Source organism: Haemorhous mexicanus, chromosome 12 (assembly GCF_027477595.1).
Source record: "Haemorhous mexicanus isolate bHaeMex1 chromosome 12, bHaeMex1.pri, whole genome shotgun sequence".
Taxonomy (NCBI): Eukaryota; Metazoa; Chordata; class Aves; order Passeriformes; family Fringillidae; genus Haemorhous; species Haemorhous mexicanus.
In genome coordinates, this window is record NC_082352.1 from 5,242,906 (window position 1) to 5,265,926 (window position 23,021).

Consider the following 23,021-nt stretch of genomic DNA (forward strand, 5'->3'; position numbering starts at 1 on the left):
CAGAGAGCTTTGTGTGAAGGCCCTACACCTGGCTGAGCATGGCTGGGCTCAAGCACAAAGGGAATGATAAACCCTGGCTCAGTCCCAGTGACAGCAGAAGGAAGGTTTGCCCACCTCCCACCGAGCCCTCTGTGGGTATGGTTTGGGAGGGCAGAGCCTGGGATGGTGCTGGGAGCCACCCAGAAGGGAGAAGGAAAGGCAGAACTGCCACGGGAGAGCTCCCTCAGCTGGGTGGCTCCAGCCCTCCTCTCTCTGCTGGCAGCACCTTCACATTTCCCTGTCAGCCCAAACACCCAGACAGAGGATAAGCCAGGGGCCCTTCAGAACTGGCTGAGGTCCCTGAAGCACACCCAGGTGAAATCTTGGTGGGGGCACAGCTGGAAGTGGTTGCCACAGAATTTTCCACATTCCCTTCACCTGTGCCCAGGCAACTGCTTTACTCCACATTTCAGGGCTGAGCCACTTGGACCCACAGTGTGTATTTTATTCCTCATTTGTTCTGCAGATTAAGCTTTTTATTTGTGAGCATAGTGTCACTTTTCACGATTCTGTACCCTGCCTGCCAGGCAGAAACAGGTGCCTTATTTGTGGAAACTTTAAAGCACAATACTACATAGCACTAGTGGAAGCTCTCATGTTTTTCCTGCAGCCTCTTGAGCCTGAGTTAAGTGAAGTGATAGGATATGACACTGCTTTTTTGTTTGTTTGTTTGGTTGGTTGTTTTTTGGCAACTTTTCCAAATAAATTTCCTAGAATTAAGGTATGACATTATTAGGCAGGTACTGAAGTGAAAGCTCAGTGCTTGTTTGCTTTGTAGCATTGTTCTACTTGTGCAGAGAAAAGAAAAGAATACTGTGGCAATGTGAGTGGCAGCTACACATAATGGAATGTGTGTTTATCCCTGTTTATGTTTGCAGCATCAGGAGTGTTAATTAGAAGACTCTATCTCCTGTGCAGTCCTAGCTGCCATATGTAAATAAATGTTACCTAGTTTGAGGTGAGTTATCCCATGTGTAAACAAGCAAACCAGACTTAGTTCAAACTTTTTGATAATTCACAAGATTATTCTTTCACTGAGACTTGATTTGTATGATTCTTTAATATTCTGCACAGTATTTGGACTGCATAATGGCAGTACTGCTGCCAGCAACCCTACGCATCTGCCTATCAAAAAATAACATTTCTGTAATTACAGGATGGGTGATGATGGCTGTAGGGGAGGGAAATGCTGAGGGACAGCAGGAAGACAAACATAGCAACAAACAGACAATCTACAGAAGTCAGAGGAATATTACAAAAATAAAAAAAAAACTTGTGGGAATTAGATCAGAGTAAGTATTACTGTGGTAAACAGAAAGAATGGTTTAACTGCAAAAAGCACAATACCTAAACAGAGAGGGCCTCAGAATTTTGTGTGCTTGCAAATGAAGAGAATTTCCACTAAAGCATCATTAAACTGTAGCCTCTGATAGATCTGAAACGCTGATGAGTTAGATTTGATTTGTCACTGTTTGCCATTTGATTTTAATCAGTGTTTCTGTGAGTGCATGCAAAACCTGGCTTTTCAGGGGAAAGCTGAGGCTGGCAGACTCCCTGGCTGTGGGGTTTGTGTGCACAGCCAAGGCAGAAATGGGGAATTGAACACTCTGAAGAAACAGAAATGCTGCTTTGAAGTGCCATATCTAGAGGGGAATATTAAAACTTTTGGAGGTGTGCTAGGAAAAGAAATTTCCTTCTGGTAGGAGTGTAATGTTGTGGGCTGAATTTGGGTTGATTCAGAAGCTTTTTGCTTTAACTCTTCTGCTGTTTGTAGAATAATTGGAAAGCTCTAGAGAGATGAGGTGAGCTGAATTAATGTAGGGAAAAGAATCTGTACCCCCTGTACCCCCCAATCCTTTGCTATCCAATTGACCCTTTCTGTCTGCAAGGTGTGGAACTCCTGAGGGTTCCCTGGGAGTTCCCAAGTGCTGCCTTCACCCTGTGTCCTGTCAGGGATGAGTTAGATGCTCAATGCAACAGACATGGACAGAGACAAGGATTATTTGTGCTGGATTAACTCAAGTTCATCAGCAGAGAGAGAGCCAAGCTAGACCTAAAAAAGAAGAGAATAATTGAAGAAAAATGATTAGCAAAGACACAGCCCCTTAGCAGCCCATTCAAGCAGGGAGCTGAGGCTTCTGGAAGTTCTGAAAGTTCTTCTGTTCTCTCCTGAGAGCTGACCTTGAGCTTTCTCACTTTCTCTGTATTTGCATGGCTTCTGAAAAAAAAAAAAAAGCCCTTCATTTTTTTCCCCTGTATCTTAAAGGCATTTTACTAATATAATAGATAGAAAAGAAATATGTTAAAAAAAAACATTTATTAGAGGACATAATTTTAAATACTTAATGATATAATTAAGTCTTATTAATGTAATGGTCTTTATTCTTCAGTTTAAAAATTCACAAGTTTAATTTCCCTTTCATCTTTATTATGCAATGTTTGCCACAATTATTTGTTATATATTCTTATAAATATTTGATGAATATTAGAGATTTTAATTTAAATAAAAATATAGGTCATGTTTTACCATAGTGTTAAGCTGGAATTAGTGAAATTAACACAGGAGTGAGTCAGGCCTTGCTATTCCTCCAGTTATTCCAGAGTTGGCTTCTTTGACTTGAGTGATCCATGGAAAACACAGCTTTTACTACTCTCTCTTCACTTTTAAGGCTTGCAAAGAAGCTGAGGGTCACCAAGCTGTGGATCAGTCACATCATTCCCATATTGTCTCCTCTGAGGGACAGTATTTACATCATCTCTCTCTCAGGTACTTATTCACTTGATTTTTACTGCATTTGACAATAAAAACCACCTGTCAGCACTGGTAAATTAATTTAAAATATATTTCAGGAGATATTTACTCGATTCATTAAATTACTGGCATTAAAACCAGTTGTTCTGAGTACCATGATTCTCTCTCTATATGCTCTGCCTGTTTAGCTCCTTATGAAGAAGGTCCTTCAGCATGGAGTCCTGTGCATTTAAATGATTGATATTCTCCTTTATTAGCAGTATTTCTTCCATATGCACCAGAAATATTTTTAGGGGAAATGGATGCTTTATTTTACCTCAGCATTACAATTTTTTTTAAGATCAGCCTGCCAAACTACAATGTCAGCAGCTGCTGAAAAAAATCACTTTATGGGCAATATGTTGACTTACCTTCTTAATTAAATAAAAAACCAAAGCAGAACTCTCTGGAGAAAAGTACTTTGAAATAAGCATGTACTCCTAATCTGTCACTGCCTTCAGAATGGAAAAACACCATTTGAGCTAGCAGCCAGATTTCAGCTTGTGCTGCTCTTAGATTTGGGTTATGAGGGGTGCAAAAGTACCTTTTGGGGAGTTTCTTCTGGTGGCCCGTGCTGAAACCTGGGCTTGTGCTGCTTTCCCTTGTGCTAGTAACCCCAGCTCCCTTTGGATGGCCTGCCTGCTGTAATTGTCACCTCTCAGGGACCCAAGGTCTGCTGCTCTCCCCTGATAGGGAAGGCTCTTCATGGAGAGCTGGGCTACACTGAAGGCATTTATTGTCTTTGGGACAGGGGTGGCAGAATGCTGTCCATTTTTAAGGTATCCATTTTAGAAGCTGCCCTTGCCACTGAGTGGCTTTTCCCTTTCCTCTGCTCTCCAGCTGTGTTTGCTGCTGCTGTTCACTCTTATCCCTGCAGTGATGAAGGCTGAACACACCTGGGGAAGTTGACTCAAATCTGATGGAAATGAAGGCAGTTTATTTGCCCAGATCCCTGCCAAGACCTGTCTAACCCTGATGTACTTTAGCTTTCAGTTAGGAGAGCATCTATTCCAGCATTGTTTCTGGAATAACTCTTGTTGTTTGTGGCTGGCAGCACGGTGCCTGGCTGCAGTGTGGCTTTTAAAATGGGGCATTTTGTGCTAGAAAACCATGTATTGGCAAAGTGTGGTGCTCTGCTCTGTCCTGTCTGCCTCCTATGGATGCTAAACTGCACCAGAACTGTGTGTTCTCTGCAGAATGCAAGAGCAACAGTCAAGGTACAAAAATTAACCTTCAGCAGAGCCAAGCTGGCAAACGGGAAACAATGCTGTGGGCTTCTCTCAGCACCTCACTTGGAAACCACAACTCTGCCACCACAGACCAGCTCAGGGGTAGTGATGATGACTCTTTCCACTTATAGGAAGTCCTACTGATTTTACAACTCATAAAAGATTCAATTCTCTCACCCTGTGTAGCATATCCCTATTATAGGCAACCATTTCATCTCTCCTGGGATCCACCCATCCCTCTTACCTCAGCTTTCAGAAGTCCATTAAAAATCTGTTTTGTTTAGAGTGTGCTTAGGCTTGCTATCATCTTGGAATTTTATGGTAAATCCTGCCTGAAAGTGAATACTTGGCTTTGAGGTCAGGACACAGTGAAGTGAGGAATGGGGAAAAACTCTTCAATGGTTCCCCCCAAAATGAACTCATTTGTGCAGTGGAGAAACTTATGTGGGGAACTCAAGTGTTAAGCCTGCTTTTTAAATGCAGGGGAGCACTTAGAAATAAGCTTAAATAAGTTAAACTAATTTAAAGTTATTATTTAAACTTATTTATAAGGTAAATAACTCTTTCTTCCTCACAGTTTGTCATTCTTTGTTCTTGGAGCTGCAATTTTACCTCTCCACACTTTTATCTCCCAACAGCTCCTCACTTTCCCTCCTGTCACTGTTCTGTGGGGTCAGGCAGCTGCTGCCCAGAACCTGCTCTCACTGACAGACACCACTGGGTTTGTCCAGCCAGGTGATGTCAGAGTTTTGAGGGAGAACCTCAGCATCACAGGGCAGCTGAGAAGACACAGAACTTGTTCCATGTGTGTAACAAGTTATTCTATTTATATTATATTATATTCATGTAGGCTTGCCTGTTTTCTAAACTGCAGACAAAGAGTACTTTTAAAAGACCCTAGGAGTATAATTAGGGGTTTTTTTGTTTGTCTTGTTCTAGGGTCATGTTTTGTTGATGAATATGGTAATTTCCTTTTGCAGAGAGAAAAGTGTCGTTTTGGATCTGATAATACCAAAACCTGTTTGTACTTCAACATTTGCACAGTGCCCAAAAGAATTATTGGGCTTTATTTAACTTATACCTCTGAGAATAAAAATCTGACAGCAAGAGGAGTGATTTGATTTTGCATGGAGGAGATAATTCATTTATAGCCACACAATTAATGCAGTGAACACTGAATTTCTCTTTCCTCTAGAAGAAAAGCAGTGTTACATATTACTTTGGGATTTAGCAGAGTAGCTGTTAGGAAAAAAAAAGGAGAAAAAACTTGTTTTAACCTGCTTAATTACTGCACACTAGAGGGCACTTGAGGTAGAGCAAACAATATTTGCACAGCTCCTGCGACCGAGCCGGCTCCTGACGCTCACAAGGCAGAGTGAAAACCCACAGCGAAAGATTAACTTCCCAAATTGCATCCTGTACAACTTGCACTAATGCACAACAAAAAAATAATGGTTGGATGCCTTGCTGGATATAATTTCCTTTTGTCTTCCTCCTAGTGTTTGATGTACTAAAGGAATAATTGTTTTTCTAACAGGCAACCTGACAGCAACTAGTCAAAATTGCAAACAGTGCCCGAGGAATAATAAAACCTGATAATGCATTGTTATTTTTATGCACTCCCTAATATCACTGGTGCAAAAGGTACACAAATTGGTAGTTGGGGGGTTATATTTTATAATCTCTGGAGGGTGGAAGTGGCTCAGGGCTAGTTGTGCTTTATAGTGCTAAATGAAGTGTTTGGGGATGGCAAAGGGTGTGCTAAGGGCTCACCAGCCCAGGGCTGCTGCTGGGCTCAAGTTTTGTTTCTGTCTGACAGAACAGACTTTTCCTTGGGCTGGAGGAGGAATTTGAATGGTTATAGGAATATGTTTGTCCAGTCAAAGCAAAAGTAACTTCAAAATCAAGGCATGTTTCTCCTCACATCTCAAGTAACAAGGGAATGGACGGAGTTGGATTAGATGCTGTTCTCAGGAGGCCCAGACTCAAAGGCAAGGGGTTTTGGGTGGCTGAGAGTCACTTCTGTCACTTACAGCTGCTGCTGCTGCTCTTTCTTCAGTGGGGCTTTCCAAGCTTTCTGTTCCAGTGCTGGATCTTGAATTTTAACCATGTGCAATCTCTGAAGGAGTCTGGCATTCCTTTGCAAATCCTTCACTTCAGTCTCTCAGGGTTTCTAGCCTTGCCTGTTAAAATGTAAACACGAATTTTTTTCAGAGGGAAAAAAATTGAAACCAAACCTATCCCAACCCTGTACTTTTATCTCAGAGGCTGCTTGTATCATTTCCCTTGTTTTAATCTATAGGATCACTTGTAAGCATTAAATAATGGATTTTTTTTTCAAGTTACAGATGTCTTCAGTGACTTCTCAAACACAGGAGATCATTATTTTTCCTGATAACCAGCTTGTGATAACTGTATGCAAGCAGGTTTTAAAGGTTGCAAGACAGTGATAAGAACCTATGTTCTAAAGGTAATTATGTTTGTGTGCTGGCACAGGGAGCTGATAAAAGTGCATATTTTATTCAGAAATGTTCTGGACTTAAGACAAACCTTCTTGTTTCCTCTTATTTCATGGTATGTCAATTCTAGCATACAAAGCAAATTAAATTAAGGAATAATCCTTAATGTAATCTGAGCAAAAGGTGCCAATGATGTAGAGTGGATATTGCCTAAGGAAACAGCATTTAATGTGTTTAAAGCTTTAATACAACAATGGCAGGTGATGCCACCAGTCCATAAACTTGCTTTAGTAACTTTCAAATCAGTTATTAATTTCTTATTACTTTGAAGTGGCATTTTAGTGGCAATCCCTGTAAGCAAAAGTAGCTTGCAGTAAAGTCATTTATCTTGATCAAGCAATTCACTCTGGACTCATTAATTGCATGTAATTTTGGATCAGGCTCCATTTTACATATTAAAAACTGAAATCAGCTACTGATGCTTTGAGGGAAATATCTCACTGGTAGGTGATCTGATGGGAATAAAATGTGAATATGAGGAATTAGCACAGCAGTTCCTTTCCCCTGTCAAGCCCTGACTTTGGCAATGTTATTGAAATGAGGTGACCCCAGACAGTGACTCCAGCAGTAACCCTGGCAAGGCTGTGCTGTGACTGAGTTGCCCCTGAAGAGCTCATTTCAAGCCACTTCTACTGGATATTTGTAAGCAGTAGGGTCTAAACTCTGTCTTCAGGAAACAGCTGACTGCACTGCTAAGGAACAAAGAATTAAATGATAATCAACAACTCTTTTCAAAGAACCAAGAAAGGGAGAGAAGGTGGTGGAATTCCAATGTGCCACAAATTTAGGTGACAGATCCTTCCTGTCTGTATATACATGGGAACTCACATTGGGGTTTTAATCCTTCTCACTCATAATAGAAAAGCAATATAGAAGTAAAACTCCCAAGTTCTCTTCCAAGATAAGGTGACTTTTTTCCCAATTCTCCATCACAACCAGCCAAAAACAAAAACAACTCCAGAAAACTAAAACCCATCTAAAAGAAAAAACAAACACACAACCCTCCCCCTGCAAAAAAACAACCAAGCAAAAAAAGTAACCAAAAGATACCACAAATCCAAGATGAAAAATAACCCCACAATAACGAAACCAACAACCAACCCATACTACAAGCCAATATATTTTGTAAATAGTCTGGTTTGTTGTTGTTTTTGGCTTTTTTTTTTCCCGATCCCAAAATTTAATATGAAAAATTGCATTCCAGTTGAATCCAGTATGGGATTCAATCATATGCATTTTGCAGATGACTTCTTTCTTCAGTACAGTCATTAAACTAAAAATCTTCATCCCATTGCAACTGGATTCAGAGCTGCTTTTTGCTTAAAAAATGAAATGGCCGTTTAGAAGATAGAGGAATAATCTTCCTTATAATATTTATTTAAGAGGAAACAATTTCTAGCCAGCATATCATCAGTGTAATGCAGTGTATATATATATCTCTCACTATGATAAATATCATTAAATCATTTCATCTGGATAGGATGCAGAAAGCTGCAAATGTTCCTTTGCTATTCCAAGCTTATTTTTACATTAATTTTAATCTATACACTTCTTCCTGTCAAGATTTACTCCATCATCTGCAAGGCTTTCCAGCAGGGGAATCCATGGATGGCATAATCCATTTTAACAAGACACTTACCATCCTCTCCCACAACCTGAAGATGAAAGAGTGCAGCTTTTGCCCTGATAATTTCCAATTGCAAGAAAGGTCACGTAGAACAAATGGCACAAGTCAAAGGTTGAAATCAAAACAAAAACCTCAACTTTTAAGCTGCACTTGGAAGTACAACCTCTACCATTAGCTTTCTTCCCACACACAGCTGTGCTGCCTACTTAAAGCAAGGACATGAGGGCTCTTTTCAGGAAGAACTTTTATTCTTGGTTGCTTCCTTTAGGTGTTCTTAATGGAAATTAAAACAAGGTGCGCCACCACTCTTACTGAAACCTACAAGAACTTTGAAGACTGGCATGTATTCCCAGGGGTAAAGCCAGGTTGAGCATCCTCACACTTTCCTTGTGACAAGGTCTGTGTTTTCACTGCATTGTTCTGTTGGTGGAACAGTGGGGGAGAAAAATGCTCTTTGCCTCGACAGAACCCCAGGTGAAAGGAAACCACATTTCTGATCTTACCTATTGCTCTGCCAAGTGTTTTGTACTTCCCTCAAGGCTCTCTGCCTGCTTCAAGTATTGGGTATTTTCATATCCATCCTCCTCCAAGCAATCCTCCCAGGCTCACAGCTCAGAAAGGAAGCGCTTGGGCTGAGGCAAACGAAGCGGTAGTTAGATGTTTCTTCATTGACCTTGAAAAATGGCACATTCTGGGTGCATTTTGCTACATTCCCATGAGTCTGAGACTTTTCAGAAGGAGGATTTGTGCAAGCAGAAATGCACCTGTTATCTGCACTAGCTTGCATTTAGTCAAGATACAGTCGAGCAGGTAAGAGCTACACAGGGAGGGTCTCATGCACTGTCATGCACTCATAGGATCAGCATGGAAAATTAACAATCATGGAACTACGTTACATGGTATTCTTACTGTATAGCAGAATATTAGGGTCCAGTTTCTGCAATCCTAGGTAGATCTCCAACAGAGCAGTCATCTTATCTTTTGCTTAAGGTGGAGAGGTTTGCAGGTGCTCCGAAGGAGGTTCAGATGACCACCCCTTTAAAAACAAAGTTAAGCAACGAACCTGCTTTGTTAATGTAGAACCACACAGCACGTTCATTTCTACCACACCATCGTACTGGTCAAGGAGAGCTGGAGAAGGATGGAGTTGAGGGCGATTAAACTTCCCCAGCAGCACCAGCTCAGTGTGGAACCAGCCCTCCATTTTAAGAGTCCCTGTCTGCACCTGACCTTGTGCTCTTACCCCTTCCCTTCCGGCAAACATCAGATTTGGGGAGGATTCAGAGCTAGGATATATTATTAAAAATAATACATTTAATCTGCTAACAGATAATCCATGCAACACGGCAAGGAGAAAAGCTCGATGGATGAGGAAGGTGGGCAGGGGATGGCAGTGGCCTGCCCCTCGCGGGGTGCTGCCCGTGCTGTTTGTCTGCCTCGGACGGGGCGAGCCCCCTCCAGCTCCGTAAAGCAGAGGCAGGTGGCGGTGCCCAGCTCTGCGCTCCCTGAGCCCGCATCCAGCGCTCCAGCAGCCGGGGCCGTGCGGGATGCCGGCGCTGTCGGTCACAAAGAGGATTTGGGGACGGAGCGAGGGTCAAGGACTTACTGCGCGCTGCTGCCTCCATCCAGCCCGGGCTGCGCGGAGCTCGCCTGGCGCTGCCCTGGGGCCGCTCCGCGCAGCGCCCGAGGCCGCCGAGAGCCTCGAGCCGCCCGCAGCTCCCCGGGGCGTGTTGGGAAAAGCGTTTTTAAAGGATGCCCTCCCTGTCCCCAGGGCGCCCGCCCGCAGCGCTGTCGCACGGAGACGAGCGGCTGCCCGCGGCCCATCGGGGTGCTGCCGCATCCAGCCCGCATCCCTCTCCCGGCGGGCATCACCCCAAAGGACGGGGTCGGGAAAGGGGGGGGGGGGGCTCCTCCTCGCCGGCGCTCCGGGCACGTCCCAGCCCGGCGGGCGCGTCCCCGGTGGCCCCGCTCCGGGCCCGGCCCCCCCGCCCCGGGTCCGCCCGGTGCCCACCCCCGCTCGCCCTCATCCCTCCGTCCCTCCCTCCGTCCCTCCCTCGCTCCCTCCGTCTCTCCCGGGCGGCCGGAGGAGATGCCCCGGCGCGGAGTTGGCGGCCCGGGCTCCCGGCAGGAGCGCGGGGAGAGAGCGGCGCCGCCGCCCCTGGAAAAGTTGTGTGCCTGCCGGGGGGAAGGCGGGCAGCGGAGGGAGGGGGAAAACCACCACCCCAAAGTGCTTACACGAATTTCCCAGCGCTAGACCTGCCTCCGAGATCAGCCCAATAAGAGCTGTCAGGGGAGGCTCCCGGCTCACTTTTCCACATCGCTTCACAGTTACGTTTGGCAGGCAGGCGGGCACGGTAGCGCGCTCAGCCCCGGAATTAGCGGATTTATTTGGAATATCCCTGCTTTCCTGGAGACGTGCGGCTGCCGCTGCCTCGTGCGAAGGGAGAAATTAATAACTGCACTCCAGCATGCAGGCACAGAGACCCGGGAAGCCCAGCAACCAGCGGCTCCGCCAGCATCGGCAGCCTCGGAAAGCATGAGAAGAAAATCTGGAGCACCCTGCCTGTTCCCAGGGACTGGCTGATGGTTTTTTACCTCACCCTTTCAATCCGTGCGTGAAGTGGCTGTGGGCGAGCGGCTCCCTTGCTCCTTGAAAGAGTGAGTATTCATTTTATTCAGACAATTTGTGGCTGGCTGGCAGAGGGCTCTCGCTCCGTGGGTTTTTGGCTGACTTGGGCTCTGTGTGCGTGCAAGGTGCGCTGGGCGAGCGCCTTCCTCGTCCGCAGGTGCGGTATTAGACTGAACTGGGGTCCCTCATTAAGTCGGATGTTTTCAAATTGCCGATAATGCAAATGTCGTGGGATGATTGTTAGTAATTTTTTATTATCATTATTATTCTCTCGGGAGAAGAAGCGGTGGTAATTGCATTTGTCTTCCCGCTTTTTGGTGGTTTTTTGGGGGGGAGGGTTATTTTTCCTTCCGTTCTACAACCCTCCCTTAAAGAATCGGGAGGACTTTGGATCACAGAGGGTTGCTTCTAAGGCTGGCGAGCCCGTTTCTTCTCCTTGTTTTCTTATTTAGTACAATAAGTCTCTGGGCTATTTCACTGTGTTGAATAGATGCAGGGCTGCATTCATGCATTGAAATAGATTGCAGTTTTCGTGCTGAGAATAAAAATCACCCACCAGCCAGATATGTAAATGAGGGAGGAGGAGGCTGGAAGAACCTTGAGGGGGGGAAATCCCCCCGATTTATTATCACCTTCCCTCACCACAAAGCTTTGCACCCCTTAAGTAAGTAAATAAATAGGAATGGCTTCGTAGCTTCCTTTCCTACTTTGGGAGAGGAAAGCATCGCAGAAACACTGCTCTTGAAAGCTGCGATGGCAATGAATCTGTAGCCATAACTAGCCAGGAGTCATCCCTGTCCCACAAGTTGTTTTCCTTCCCATCCTTTGGCTGACTAAACACAGGATGCACCCAGCTGAAACTTGGAAGAGGGAGAAAGCCCCTTAGCCCCGGCCGCTCGTTCGCTGCCAAGGCTCCCGGAGCAGGAACGCAGGAGTCTGCAGCCCCCCGGAGCTGCTGTGCCACCAAACGCTTCTTCTTCTCTTTGAGGAAGGCAGAGGAGGAGCACATCCTTCTGTTCTGCTTGGCTCCGGTCTCTGCTGGGCAGCAGCATCCCCGGCGGAGCCCGAGCCGCCAGGCAGCATCCCTGCTCGGCAGCACCAGCGGCGGGCTCGCCTGGAGGCACCGCAAGGCTCCAGCACAGGAGCCTCTGGCAGCTTCTAGCTGTGTAATAGCAAAGAGATTAATTCAAATCCTTATTTAGGCTCTGCCTACCGCCATGAAGGTGACACTACTTAACACAGGCAGGAATTCCTCTGCGGTTCGCCGCCGTTCAGTCGTGTCTTGAATTTGTCTCGATTCAAACAGTTTGCGTTTAGCAGCAGACTAAATAGAGTGGAATCAATCCAACCTGGCGTTTAACGGCGCTACACAGACCCGCTGGCGTTGCCAACAGGTATCAAACTGTACCCTGGCTCTCCTCCCTTTCACACAGGCACAAACACTCTCTGTTCCACGCAAACGAGTCTGTCTCTTCAATCCGAGAGGGGAGGAAACGCTCATGCAACTTTTATAAAGGCTGACACCTCGCAACAGCCAACTCGAGCACATAGACGGCTCGCCCGCCGTGGCGCTGGGTCTCGCCAGAGGACAGGTGTTTTTTGGGAGGTGCTGATGGCGAGAACTCAAATAGCGACAACTGTTTATTGTTCCAAATGTAACGTGTTAGCTCCTAATGGCAGGGAAGCTAACAGCTGCTCACTTCAGTTTCAATTAAAGAATAGAGCTGATAACTACCAAAGCTATAGATAAAGAATCCTCTTAGCTTCACTCATCCTCTTTTAGAAATTCTTCAAGAGTTTCTCTGTAACAAGGATAAGGAGAAATATGCAGTGCTCTTGTATGAGTGATATTTCCCCTCTATGTTCAATACTAGACTGCTGTGAACAAGTAGAGACTTCACAATGGGCTTCTCAGTATATATAACTAAATTATAAGTAAATTCAGTAGAGTGAGAAATTACTCTCGTGTACATTTTACCTGTCTTAAACAAGAGGATGAATCTTCTGGAGGAAGTTAGTATTTGGCATACCCGCAGAATTAGCAAATTTCACACCCATAAAATCTGATACCATCAGAACCCAAAAGCTCTCTGTGGCGTTACCTCTCAGCCTGATTGTAGGGATGGTTGTGACAGAGGAACCCTAGGAAAGGAAGTGATTATTACATGATATTTTCATCTTTGAAGCCTTGTTGTTCCACCTCACGGCTAACAGAACAAGCACAGCTTTCTGGTAGCTTCCTCCTAAGCTATTTATTAACTCCCTTCTTTTTCCAAACTTGCATCCTGGCTGTGGAGGACTTTGATTTCCATGCTTAGTTGTAAGCTGAGGGCCTTCAGTGCCCTTGGAGATTGAAGCATTTCATGTAAGTTGGTTCTTAAATTATCCAGGTGAGCAATTTGTTAACTGGGTAGGCTGCTAGCCAAGAAATTAACTTTGGACATTTTCTTCAATATTAAAAAATCAATAGCACTCCGTGCACCTGCTTATCAAATGCAGCTGGTTTTAATAAGTATAGCTGTATGTGACAGCTGCTCCTTTTATGCCTTTCCTTAAAAAAACACCAAGTTCTGATCTCTGCAAGGTGAGGTAGAATCCTCCTCAGATGAAGTCCCTCAGCGCTTTTTCAACGTTTAGTCATTCCCTTTAGAGACTGCTGCTGAGGTTGAAAAAAGAGTTGTAAAGGGGGAAGTAGTCCCACAATCAGATTTAAATTCACTTTTTTTTGGGTGAAATTTGTTATCTTTTGAATTTTTGTCATTTGTGATCTTCAGGATTTTTCCAATTACACTGCACCTTTATCAAATCAATTTAATCGATCCCTGGGCACTTTATTTGCACCACTCTTAACATATGAGTCATTGTCTTCTGTGAAAAAAATATCCTTCTCCCTTCTTCAGGATGTAGAAACATTTCAAGTGAGAACTCACAGTCAGCCATGGACATAAATTTAGGTCTGTTAGCCCCTGAAGCTCTTGAATTTTCTTTCTATTTCCTCCCATAGAGTTACAGATTTCATCTTTTTAAATCTTGGCTTAGGAAGACCATTCCCACAGACTTTAGCTGGGACTTTTTTGGATGTTTGTTGAAAATAGGGGCCTGGAGCCCTCCCACCTGACTCTTGGTGCACACAGATGATTTGATTTCCAAAACCTGAGGGATGTTAAAGAGGGAGAAATACTGATTTCTGAGATTATGGACAAGAAGGGATGTGAACATGCCCTGTAATTTCTCGGAGCTGTCTATTTCCGAGTGATGATTGTGCATGTTTTGTGACAGAAAGCAACTGCTCATGCAGGTATTTTTATAAATCCCCCACTCCTATCAGATACCCCATATCTCAGCAATATTCTCTTTCCATCTCAATATTATTAAAGCCTGACCTACTATTAATACAATTGTATGCTTGTAGCATACACTAAAGGGGTATCATAAGAGTTTTTCATCTATGGGTATAAAATAATAAAACCTAAATTCTTTCAGTGGGAGGCAAATGCTACAGCAATTGGAGCTTGGAGCATTTTAAGCATCATTGCTACCAGAAGATCACATCAAGAGAATTAAATCAGATCATGGAAACTCAACGTTTTTCTTAGTGTTGTTGCCATAGAAAAGGTGGCTCACTTCAGAGCTTTTTGGACATAACTATTTGAGCAGTAGACAGACAGAGAACAAAATAAAGTCCAATTTGAGATTACAAATGTGTATCTATATATATACACACATTTATTTTCCTCTCCTTTGTTCTAGAATCTGTCCAGCGTGTTTCTCATTTTGTCAACCACGTAAATAACATCAACTCAGTGGCATTTCAACTGCATTAATAAAATTTTGTTCCCAAAATACATTGGGTACTGATGGTAGCTGGAGTAGTGAGTACAAGCTGAAAAGGAAAAAAAACCCCGTGAACCAGTTCAGTTACCAACATTTAGTCTTTTACCTGGAGTCAGATGCTATAACATCTGATTTCCACCTACCTTAGCCATGAGAGCAGCCTTTATCCATGGGTTGGTTGCAGCAATAGCTCTCCAGAATTGATTTGCCAAGGGACTGATCGTGATGTGTCTTGTGGAAATCATTTGAAATTGAGAATGATGAGCACCCTGGCTCAGATTTGAGATTAGCAATGTCTCCCAGTCCCAGATCTGAGGAGGGGAAGCTCCCATGGGAAGTGTCTCCTGTATCCTGTGTGCCCAAGCCCCAGACAAGCTCACGGAGGCGTTTCTCAGTGTGTCTTTGCAGCAGATATGGAAGTTCAAAACATTATGAAAACAGTCTTGGCAGTCCCCAGTTCACAGTTTCAGCTTTCGTGTACATTCACCCAAAGTGGCTTTTTCCAGGGAAGCAAGGCTCAGCCTCATTTGCAGCTCCCATTTACACCCATTTCCTTTGCAGTCGCTGATGATCAGAATCATATGCACATATTTTATGCTTTATAAAAATATAAATATAAAGCTTATATATTTTATACACATATATTATTTCAAAGCCCTAAATACTGCAGCAAACTGAGAGCTGGCACTCAAGAGGAAGTGCAATTCTCTAATTGAATTTTGCAACACTTCAGATGTGAGTCTCTCTTATGGATTAAATGTAACAGCTAGGATTGCCCTTTAAGTAACAGAGTATCAAAACTTAATGTCACTGAAGTTTAGATTGTGTCCTGTGTTTTGGTCTCTGGCCTTTATTTATGTGCGTTTCCCAAAGTTAGATGAAAACAAATGAATGGGGGGGAAAACCCCACAAAATCTCAGCTTGACAACTCCAGAAGAAATAAGTTTAACGTTGGAGAGTCCTAATTATTTCCAAACAACTCATCTAAATTGATGGTAGAAGTGCCATCAGATTCTGTGATGCAATATTAGAAACCTTCACTTCTAATTTCACATATCTCAGCAGAGATTTGAGGTTTCTTGAAGCCATGCTGTATAGAGTCAGAAAAGTCCAGCTATGTTCAGAATTTTCCTCTTTAAAGATTTTTTAATGCACACACGCTCATGCTATGGCTGGAGAGTTTATGTAGCTTTCACTAAGTCATGGTGTCCAGTCATAATTTATAATCTTAGTTTAATGGTTAATATCAGGAAAAACCTGTGGGTTTTTCCTGAAGTATTATATTTTGTTTAAAAATTAACAAACTCTGTAGAGAATGCACAATATTCGTTAAACAAGGATATGAAAGTTCTGTTGTACATATTTATATATTTAAAAAAAAGGCTAAAAAAGAAGCCCAGAAAGCAAGATATTTATGTCCCCCATTAATATTTAAAGGTTTTTTTTCAGGAAGTGCAGGATAAGCACATCCCAGCTGCTGAAAGTCTCCCGATAAACAATGCCCCAGGCAGAGCACGGGTAACACCTCATTCTCAGTCGCAGGCCAATCTGTTTGCCTTTTTACGAGCTCTTCTCGTTGAGCACAAGTTGTCTTTTCCCCTTCTCTGGTGGCAGTGCCAGAGGTGCCCAATGATGGAATTCTGGAATTCACCTTCCCAGGAGGGTGGAGGCACTGCCAGCCCCCGGCCCAGGGGTGCAGCACACTTCTGCTCCAGCCAGGGGAAACCCGCTTTAATCACGGCATTGGAGAGAATGAAAATTACTTCAGATTGCTTCTTCTTCTTGCTATAGCATGAAACCAGTGCTGGTGCAACTGCTTTTCTTCTGTTTAGGTTTTTGGATGGCTCTGGAAGCCTTGTCTGTCTCTCGTCTCCCGTTTTGAACCCGCATCATGAGATGATGCTCTGACACACATCAGTGGAGTGTCAGCCTCCCAGAGACCCAAAAATAATTTAGGGGATGTTGCAGTTTCCTTTTGTTCCTCTGTAGAGCTGAAACAGCTGTATTGCCATTTTTATACCTATGGCTTTAATATCAGCTGTCATAGAAAAATAAATCTACACCAAAAAAAAAAAAAAAAAAAAAAAAAACAACAAACCCAACCCAATCAAACAAAAAACCCACCCAACCAACCCTAACCAAAATGACCTTAAAATATTTTAAATACTTATTTCATTAGGGAGCAAATTTCACCTTCAGCTGCAAACTTTGTAGCATTTGCTGTCTCTTTGTCCTGTACCTGAGCATGTGTAGCACACTGGAAGTCCAGAGCACTGCAAAGAGCAAGGAATAATAAAGAATAAAAATAGTTTGAAGGTTCTGACGACACCCTTGGTGGGTTTCTTTAAAAGCATTCTGGTTCCATAAAGTAGTGGCTGCTTCTGGAAAGACTGACAGCTTTATATACAAAAAGTCTGAGTCTTGACAGCTTTAAAGTTGTCCCATATTGATTTTACTATCGAAGAGTAACAGAAATAAGAAATTCTATTGATACCAAGAGAAGTTGTACAAAAAACATATCACAGGGTCAAGATACTCTTATGTGGTTTGGGTTTTTTTTAAGAAAGAGTTATCTGATAGTAAATATTTGTAAAAAATTATAAAAAAACCATTTAGCTACTCACATAAAACAGACTTTGTAGATATGATGAAGTACCATGTTAGGCACACATAATAACAAATAATTTATTATTATAATATTGAGATATATTTCAGTGTGATGGATGTTGTCATTTTCTCTCTATCCCAAAGCCTCAGTGAAGCTGTGACAGATAAACACCTATACCCTAAACCAGCCTTTTCTCCACTCCAAAACACCTGATTGTGATGTTTCCCAGTTAAAGCACCAAAGTAAGGGAAAGAAGGCAGAGGAATTTATCTCACAAAAGCTTTTCTAACCTTCCCTCTTCCTTCCTGTGAAACAGACCCCTAAAACTGAAGTAACCTGCTTTTGGTAATGCTAATCTTATACACAGAATAATAAATCCTTCAGTAATTATTAGAGCTCCAAATGTTGAAGAAGCTGTTGCATTTCTCAACTGCATGTCCATATTTTCCCAGTGCATGGATTCCCTCAGCTACATCTGCTGCAGAGGCTAACACTGTTCCTAACCCAGTCCTTTAGCATTTGACACAAGCTCAGGAACTCACTTAATAACCTACAGAACTGTGCAGAAGTCTTTAAAGAGTAGCAGAGCATGACTAAGCTTAAAAAGATAAAGTGACATATCTTTGCTCACTGAATTACTCTGTGTGGGTAGGGCAGAACACCTAAGACAAAAGCAGGAGAAAGGTGGTGCCTGTTGCCATTGCTGCAGAAATAAATAATGCTTTAGGAATCTGCTTTTGATTTCCCAGGCAGCCATAAGCAAATTGCCAAGAGTAGTACATCAAAATGAACTCGGACAGTGGATTTGCTCTGGGGTTGGCAGGGAGCTCTGACAGCACCAAGGATTTCCTGTAACATTTCCCAGCTCATTTCCCTCCCTGTGCAATTTCAGGTGTGTGGCAGAGGGAAAGGATGTGTGGATAATGCTTTAATGCATTTCTGTGTTACAGCTAACTCCAAGTGACGTAACAGTCCCTGAAAATCACTGTTAGTGAAATCTGCTGCAGCTACCTGGGGTAATTCTGCTTTGCAGCAGTGCCTGGGCCATGCCTGGCTGGAGTGTGGCTGCTGGCTCTGTGCTGTGTCCAGGGCACTGGGCTGTGCTGGCCCACAGCAGTTCCCTCCTGATGGAGCCTGCTCTCACACCACCACATCTGGGGGAGAGGTTTCTGTCCCTAAAACCTGCCAGCACCAACAAATAAAACCACAGCAGGTTACCACAACGGGATTGCAGGAGTCCACCAGACATTTATTCAAGTAGTTTTCTGTCCCTAATTGCCCGTTTCTCCTCTTCTCCAGAAGTTTTCCTCCACTCAGTTTTGTTGATTCAACTATTTCTCTGCTCTCTGAAGTACACAGTGAAACTTCATATGCTTTTTGTCAGCACAGTTGTTCTCAAAACTTCCTGTTGTTGTCCTATAGTTGATGGGTTCTTTAGTTCTGCAATGTTAGAGTCTTGAGGGAAAAGACTTTTTGGAGCAAGGTTTTGTTGCAAATTGTGTTTGTTAACCCATGTTTCACTGGCCTGTCTTACAGTGTTGATTGCAAATAGCATAACTGCAGAGACAGTGGAGAAGGAATGGGAATGGAGACCAATTATTGGGAATGTGTAGCTTGCATGTTGTGGGGGCTGAGGGGGGGTAGGAGCCTCTTAAATGAAAATTGCTCTTGGTGGAATTATAGCATGAGCAATGGGCTAGCCCAGCTCTGTCAGAATGATTTGGTTTTAAAAACACCTTACTATTAAAGGCGTTTAAGTTAACAAGATCATTTTGACAGAACTGGGTTAGGGAGTGCCTGCACACAGTTCTGCTGGCAGAGAGAGGCAGGAGAGCCCAGCCAGGGCAGGCAAGTGGCACTTTGCAGTGGGCACTGTGAGCAGGATCTGAGCCACTGCCATGGCAGTGTGGCTGATTACAGCCTCACTCCCTCTTCATCTTGCTCCTCGGTGGAGAACTGCCTCTTAATTTGACTGTTTTGTGAGTAAGTGAGTAATCTTTACACAAAGCAATAACCCTCTGAGGAATAAGTGTTATTATTTATGGCAAGAAGTATTCATTGCTTTGCAGAGGAAAACATGAGCCTGCTGCCTTATCCAAGGTGATTTAAATCCAGGTACAATTTAATAGATATATACTGGAAACAGGGTGAGCATGGAGCTAAGTTACACAGGCAAATAAGGATGACACCCTTATTTGTTGGACATGGTGTTTTTATAGATCTTTTCTGATGGAATTTTGGTTTGTTCTGCTTTAAGGGCAAATTAAAAACCATAGCTCTCTTGTAAGTGAGAGGGATGGAGCAGCTCTGCTGGGAGGAAAGGCTGGCACAGCTGGCATTGCTCACTGCACTGGAGAAGCTTTGGCTGAGCTCAGGGTGGCCTTGCAGGGCCTGAAGGAGCTGCAGGAAAGATGGAGAGAGACAATTGCCAAGGGCTGGAGGGCCAGGAGCCAGGGAATGGCTCCCAGTGCCAGAGGGCAGGGCTGGGTGGGATCTTGGCAATGAGGAATTGTTCCCTGGCAGGGTGGGCAGGCCCTGGCACAGGGTGCCCAGAGCAGCTGGGGCTGCCCCTGGATCCCTGGCAGTGCCCAAGGATGTCCAGGTTGGACACTGGGGCTGGGAGCAGCCTGGGACAGTGGGAGGTGTCCCTGCCATGGCTGGATGGGTTTAAATGTCCCTCCCAACCCAACCCACTCTGGGATTCTCTGAAGAAGAGTAAGAAGAATTCCTATAAGTGGGAGTGGAGCATTAAGGCCTTTCATTTCAGTTAGTGCTGCCAGGCAGGGATGAGTGAGGCAAAGATAATCACTCTGCCCACTGTGGTAAGGCTTTGCATCATTTTGCTGCTTTTGCTGGGAAAGAACCTTCTCTGAATCTTTGAGAAAGGGGACAAGGAAGCAAAAGTTGTAGTGTAGCCTATACCTAGAGAGGTAAGAAGAAACCTAAAAGTTTAAGAAACAAGAACAGTGTGTAGAAAAAAAATAAAATCAACAGATGTTCCACATCTATGGGGACAAAAAAAAAAAAATTTAAGAAATAGCACAGGCTGGCACTCTCTAGGTGGTCATTAAATGAAGGCATCTCATCAATTATTTGAGGTTGCTTGTATTGTAATGAGGATTTCTTATATTAAATTATCATCTAAGAGAGAAACTACATATTTAATGTAGAAAATATAGTGGATCCTGAAAATTCTACCAAAAAAACTCTTTTTGACCAAAAATCATCAGGTGTTCTTTTGGTATCTCTTGTGTCACTCATTTAAAGAAAGCAGTGCCCAAGGGTTTTATTTTACCTTAATAACAGTTATTTGGTAACTCATAAAATCCATCACAATGAAATAGTGAGGTCAAAGGGCTGAGATGCTGCATAGCATCACTGCAAATGAAATGATGAAAAAACTTTGCTGCAGTTCTGAAGACAACCCTCCATGTCTGTTGTGTGGAGAAACACTAGGGTGGCTCTAAAATCTTTTAAACTGAGATCATGGTGTAAATCAATGCACTGGCATTGTAATGAAGTGGTTCATTTAACCAGATGAATATTCTGTGCTTTGAAAATGAAAAAGAAATTTTTTTTGTAGCTTTTTATGATCTTGCTTTGCTTCTTTTTCAATGGGAAGTTTATACCTTCCACTACTTTAATTAACTTTATTAATCTTTTTAACAAATTACTGCATTGCAGTGGTCACCTTTTAAAGCTACAAGATGATTCTAAAATGATTGTAGTGAAAGAAACTCTGTTTATTAAAGAAGCACTTTCCTCCACTCATGCCCAAAATGAGCTTTCTGTCTCTGTAAGTGTCCACTGCCACACCTGGCTCTCACTCTGTGCAAGGGATGAACTCCCAGCTGTGACCTGCACAGATCTGAGTTCCAGAAGAGCTCCCAGTGGGTATGACAGTGATTTCTGAAGCTGTGTGCTGGTTATGCCCTCCTGTTAGCTCATAAACCTCTTGGTAATCACTTTGGGTTGTACTTGTACAAGACTTACCCCTTCCATGGCTGAGTTTTATGAGTAGAGTTCCAACATGCAAGTTCCTGTGAACTGAATAATATTTTTCTAAAACTCCATTAGCACACAGAGTGGAAAACAAACCACTCAGCTTTATCTGTACTTCTCTATAGCCTGTGCATGGAGAACAACATTCATGAATACAGTTTTAGGTTTTTGAGGACATAAGGCAGTTGTTTGAATCTCTGCTCCATGACATAGTGGAGCATTTTCTTTCATCTATTTCCTACATTAAAGACAGTCTTTATATTTTAAATATCACTTTCCCCTCTCAGGCATGAATGGAGAACTAAAGCTGTTTTGTAAACAGCTTTGCTGGGTTAGAGTTGATCTGGAGTTTTATATACCCAACAGTGTGCATGGAAACCACTCAGAACATCACTGAAGTTTTGTTTAGGGCAACAGCCCAAGGCCATCTGAACATGTGGAGATTAAAAACAAAAATTACACTTTTATCAACACAAGCAAAATCTTGATGAAGGTGGAGAACTGCCTCCAGCTTTGGGACCAACACAGGGGGGACCTGGGGCTGCTCAGAGAGCCCAGAGGAGGCACCAGGGTGAGCAGAGGGATGGAGCAGCTCTGCTGGGAGGAAAGGCTGGCACAGCTGGCATTGCTCACTGCACAGGAGAAACTTTGGCTGAGCTCAGGGTGGCCTTGCAGGGCCTGAAGGAGCTGCAGGAAAGATGGAGAGAGACAATTGCCAAGGGCTGGAGGGCCAGGAGCCAGGGAGTGGCTCCCAGTGCCAGAGGGCAGGGCTGGGTGGGATCTTGGCAGTGAGGAATTGTTCCCTGGCAGGGTGGGCAGGCCCTGGCACAGGGTGCCCAGAGCAGCTGGGGCTGCCCCTGGATCCCTGGCAGTGCCCAAGGATGGCCACGTTGGACACTGGGGCTGAAGTAGCCTGGGACAGTGGGAGGTGTCCCTGCCATGGCTGGGGTGGCACTGGGTGGGCTTTAAAGTCCCTCCCAACCCAACTTAACCCATTCTATGATTCTGTGAAATACACTCCTGAAGGGCCACGTGCTTCTCTTCTTTTTGTTGCTTAGAAAAATGTCATTCTGGCTTCTCTGGAATAATTTTGCTGTCGTTCCATACTCACCACTGCTTTAGACAGTGACATAACATAAGAAGGGAAAGTGCTACTGTGCCTCACCTTCTGGTCTTCCTTGATTTCCAAATCTGCTTTTACATACGGCTTTTAATATTTTATCATAGCCTGGTACAAGAACCCCGTGATCCCCTCCTACACATCTGATCCTGAGGATTACAATTTAACTGCTTGGCACTTCTCAATTTTCCTATTAGCCAATGTGTAAATTGCTGGGCCACATATTTAGAATGCCTCCCATCAGCTCCCAGCCACACAGATGGTGTTCTGCTCCCAGGAATTGGGCAGAAAAATAATTTTCAAATTTGGTAAAGAAATCTGGGGACAATCCCACCTCCATGCATTGCATAAAGCGTGTGCCCTGATCCACTGACAGAGCCTGAATGAGGGTCTGGTTCTCAAATAACTCTTACATGGCTCCTGCAGTCCAGGTTGAGCAGTGGAGTATAGAATTCAGGGAGCCTCTGACTCAGGGAATGATTGGCATCTGACTCCATGATTCAGAATGCTGAACATTTGCTTTATTAAAAACTATACTATATTACATTAATGCTGTATTATAACTATATTAAAGAGATACCATACTATAATGAATACTAAAGAAAAAAGCTGTGGCTGTCTGA

The 23,021-nt window shown here is 43.6% G+C and overlaps 1 protein-coding gene across 3 annotated transcripts in view; it reads left to right on the forward strand.

The window, feature by feature from the left end:
* The first annotated feature begins 10,501 nt into the window (after positions 1-10,501).
* CDH8 (cadherin 8) overlaps positions 10,502-23,021 on the forward strand; it is a 160,073-nt gene continuing 147,553 nt past the window's right edge. The window contains exon 1 of one of the 3 annotated variants that reach the window (XM_059856979.1): positions 10,502-10,863. The gene's annotated coding sequence lies outside the window, so the exon portion shown is untranslated. The remainder of the gene's footprint in view (positions 10,864-23,021) is intronic. The other 2 variants (XR_009487930.1, XM_059856980.1) reach the window with 2 other exon arrangements.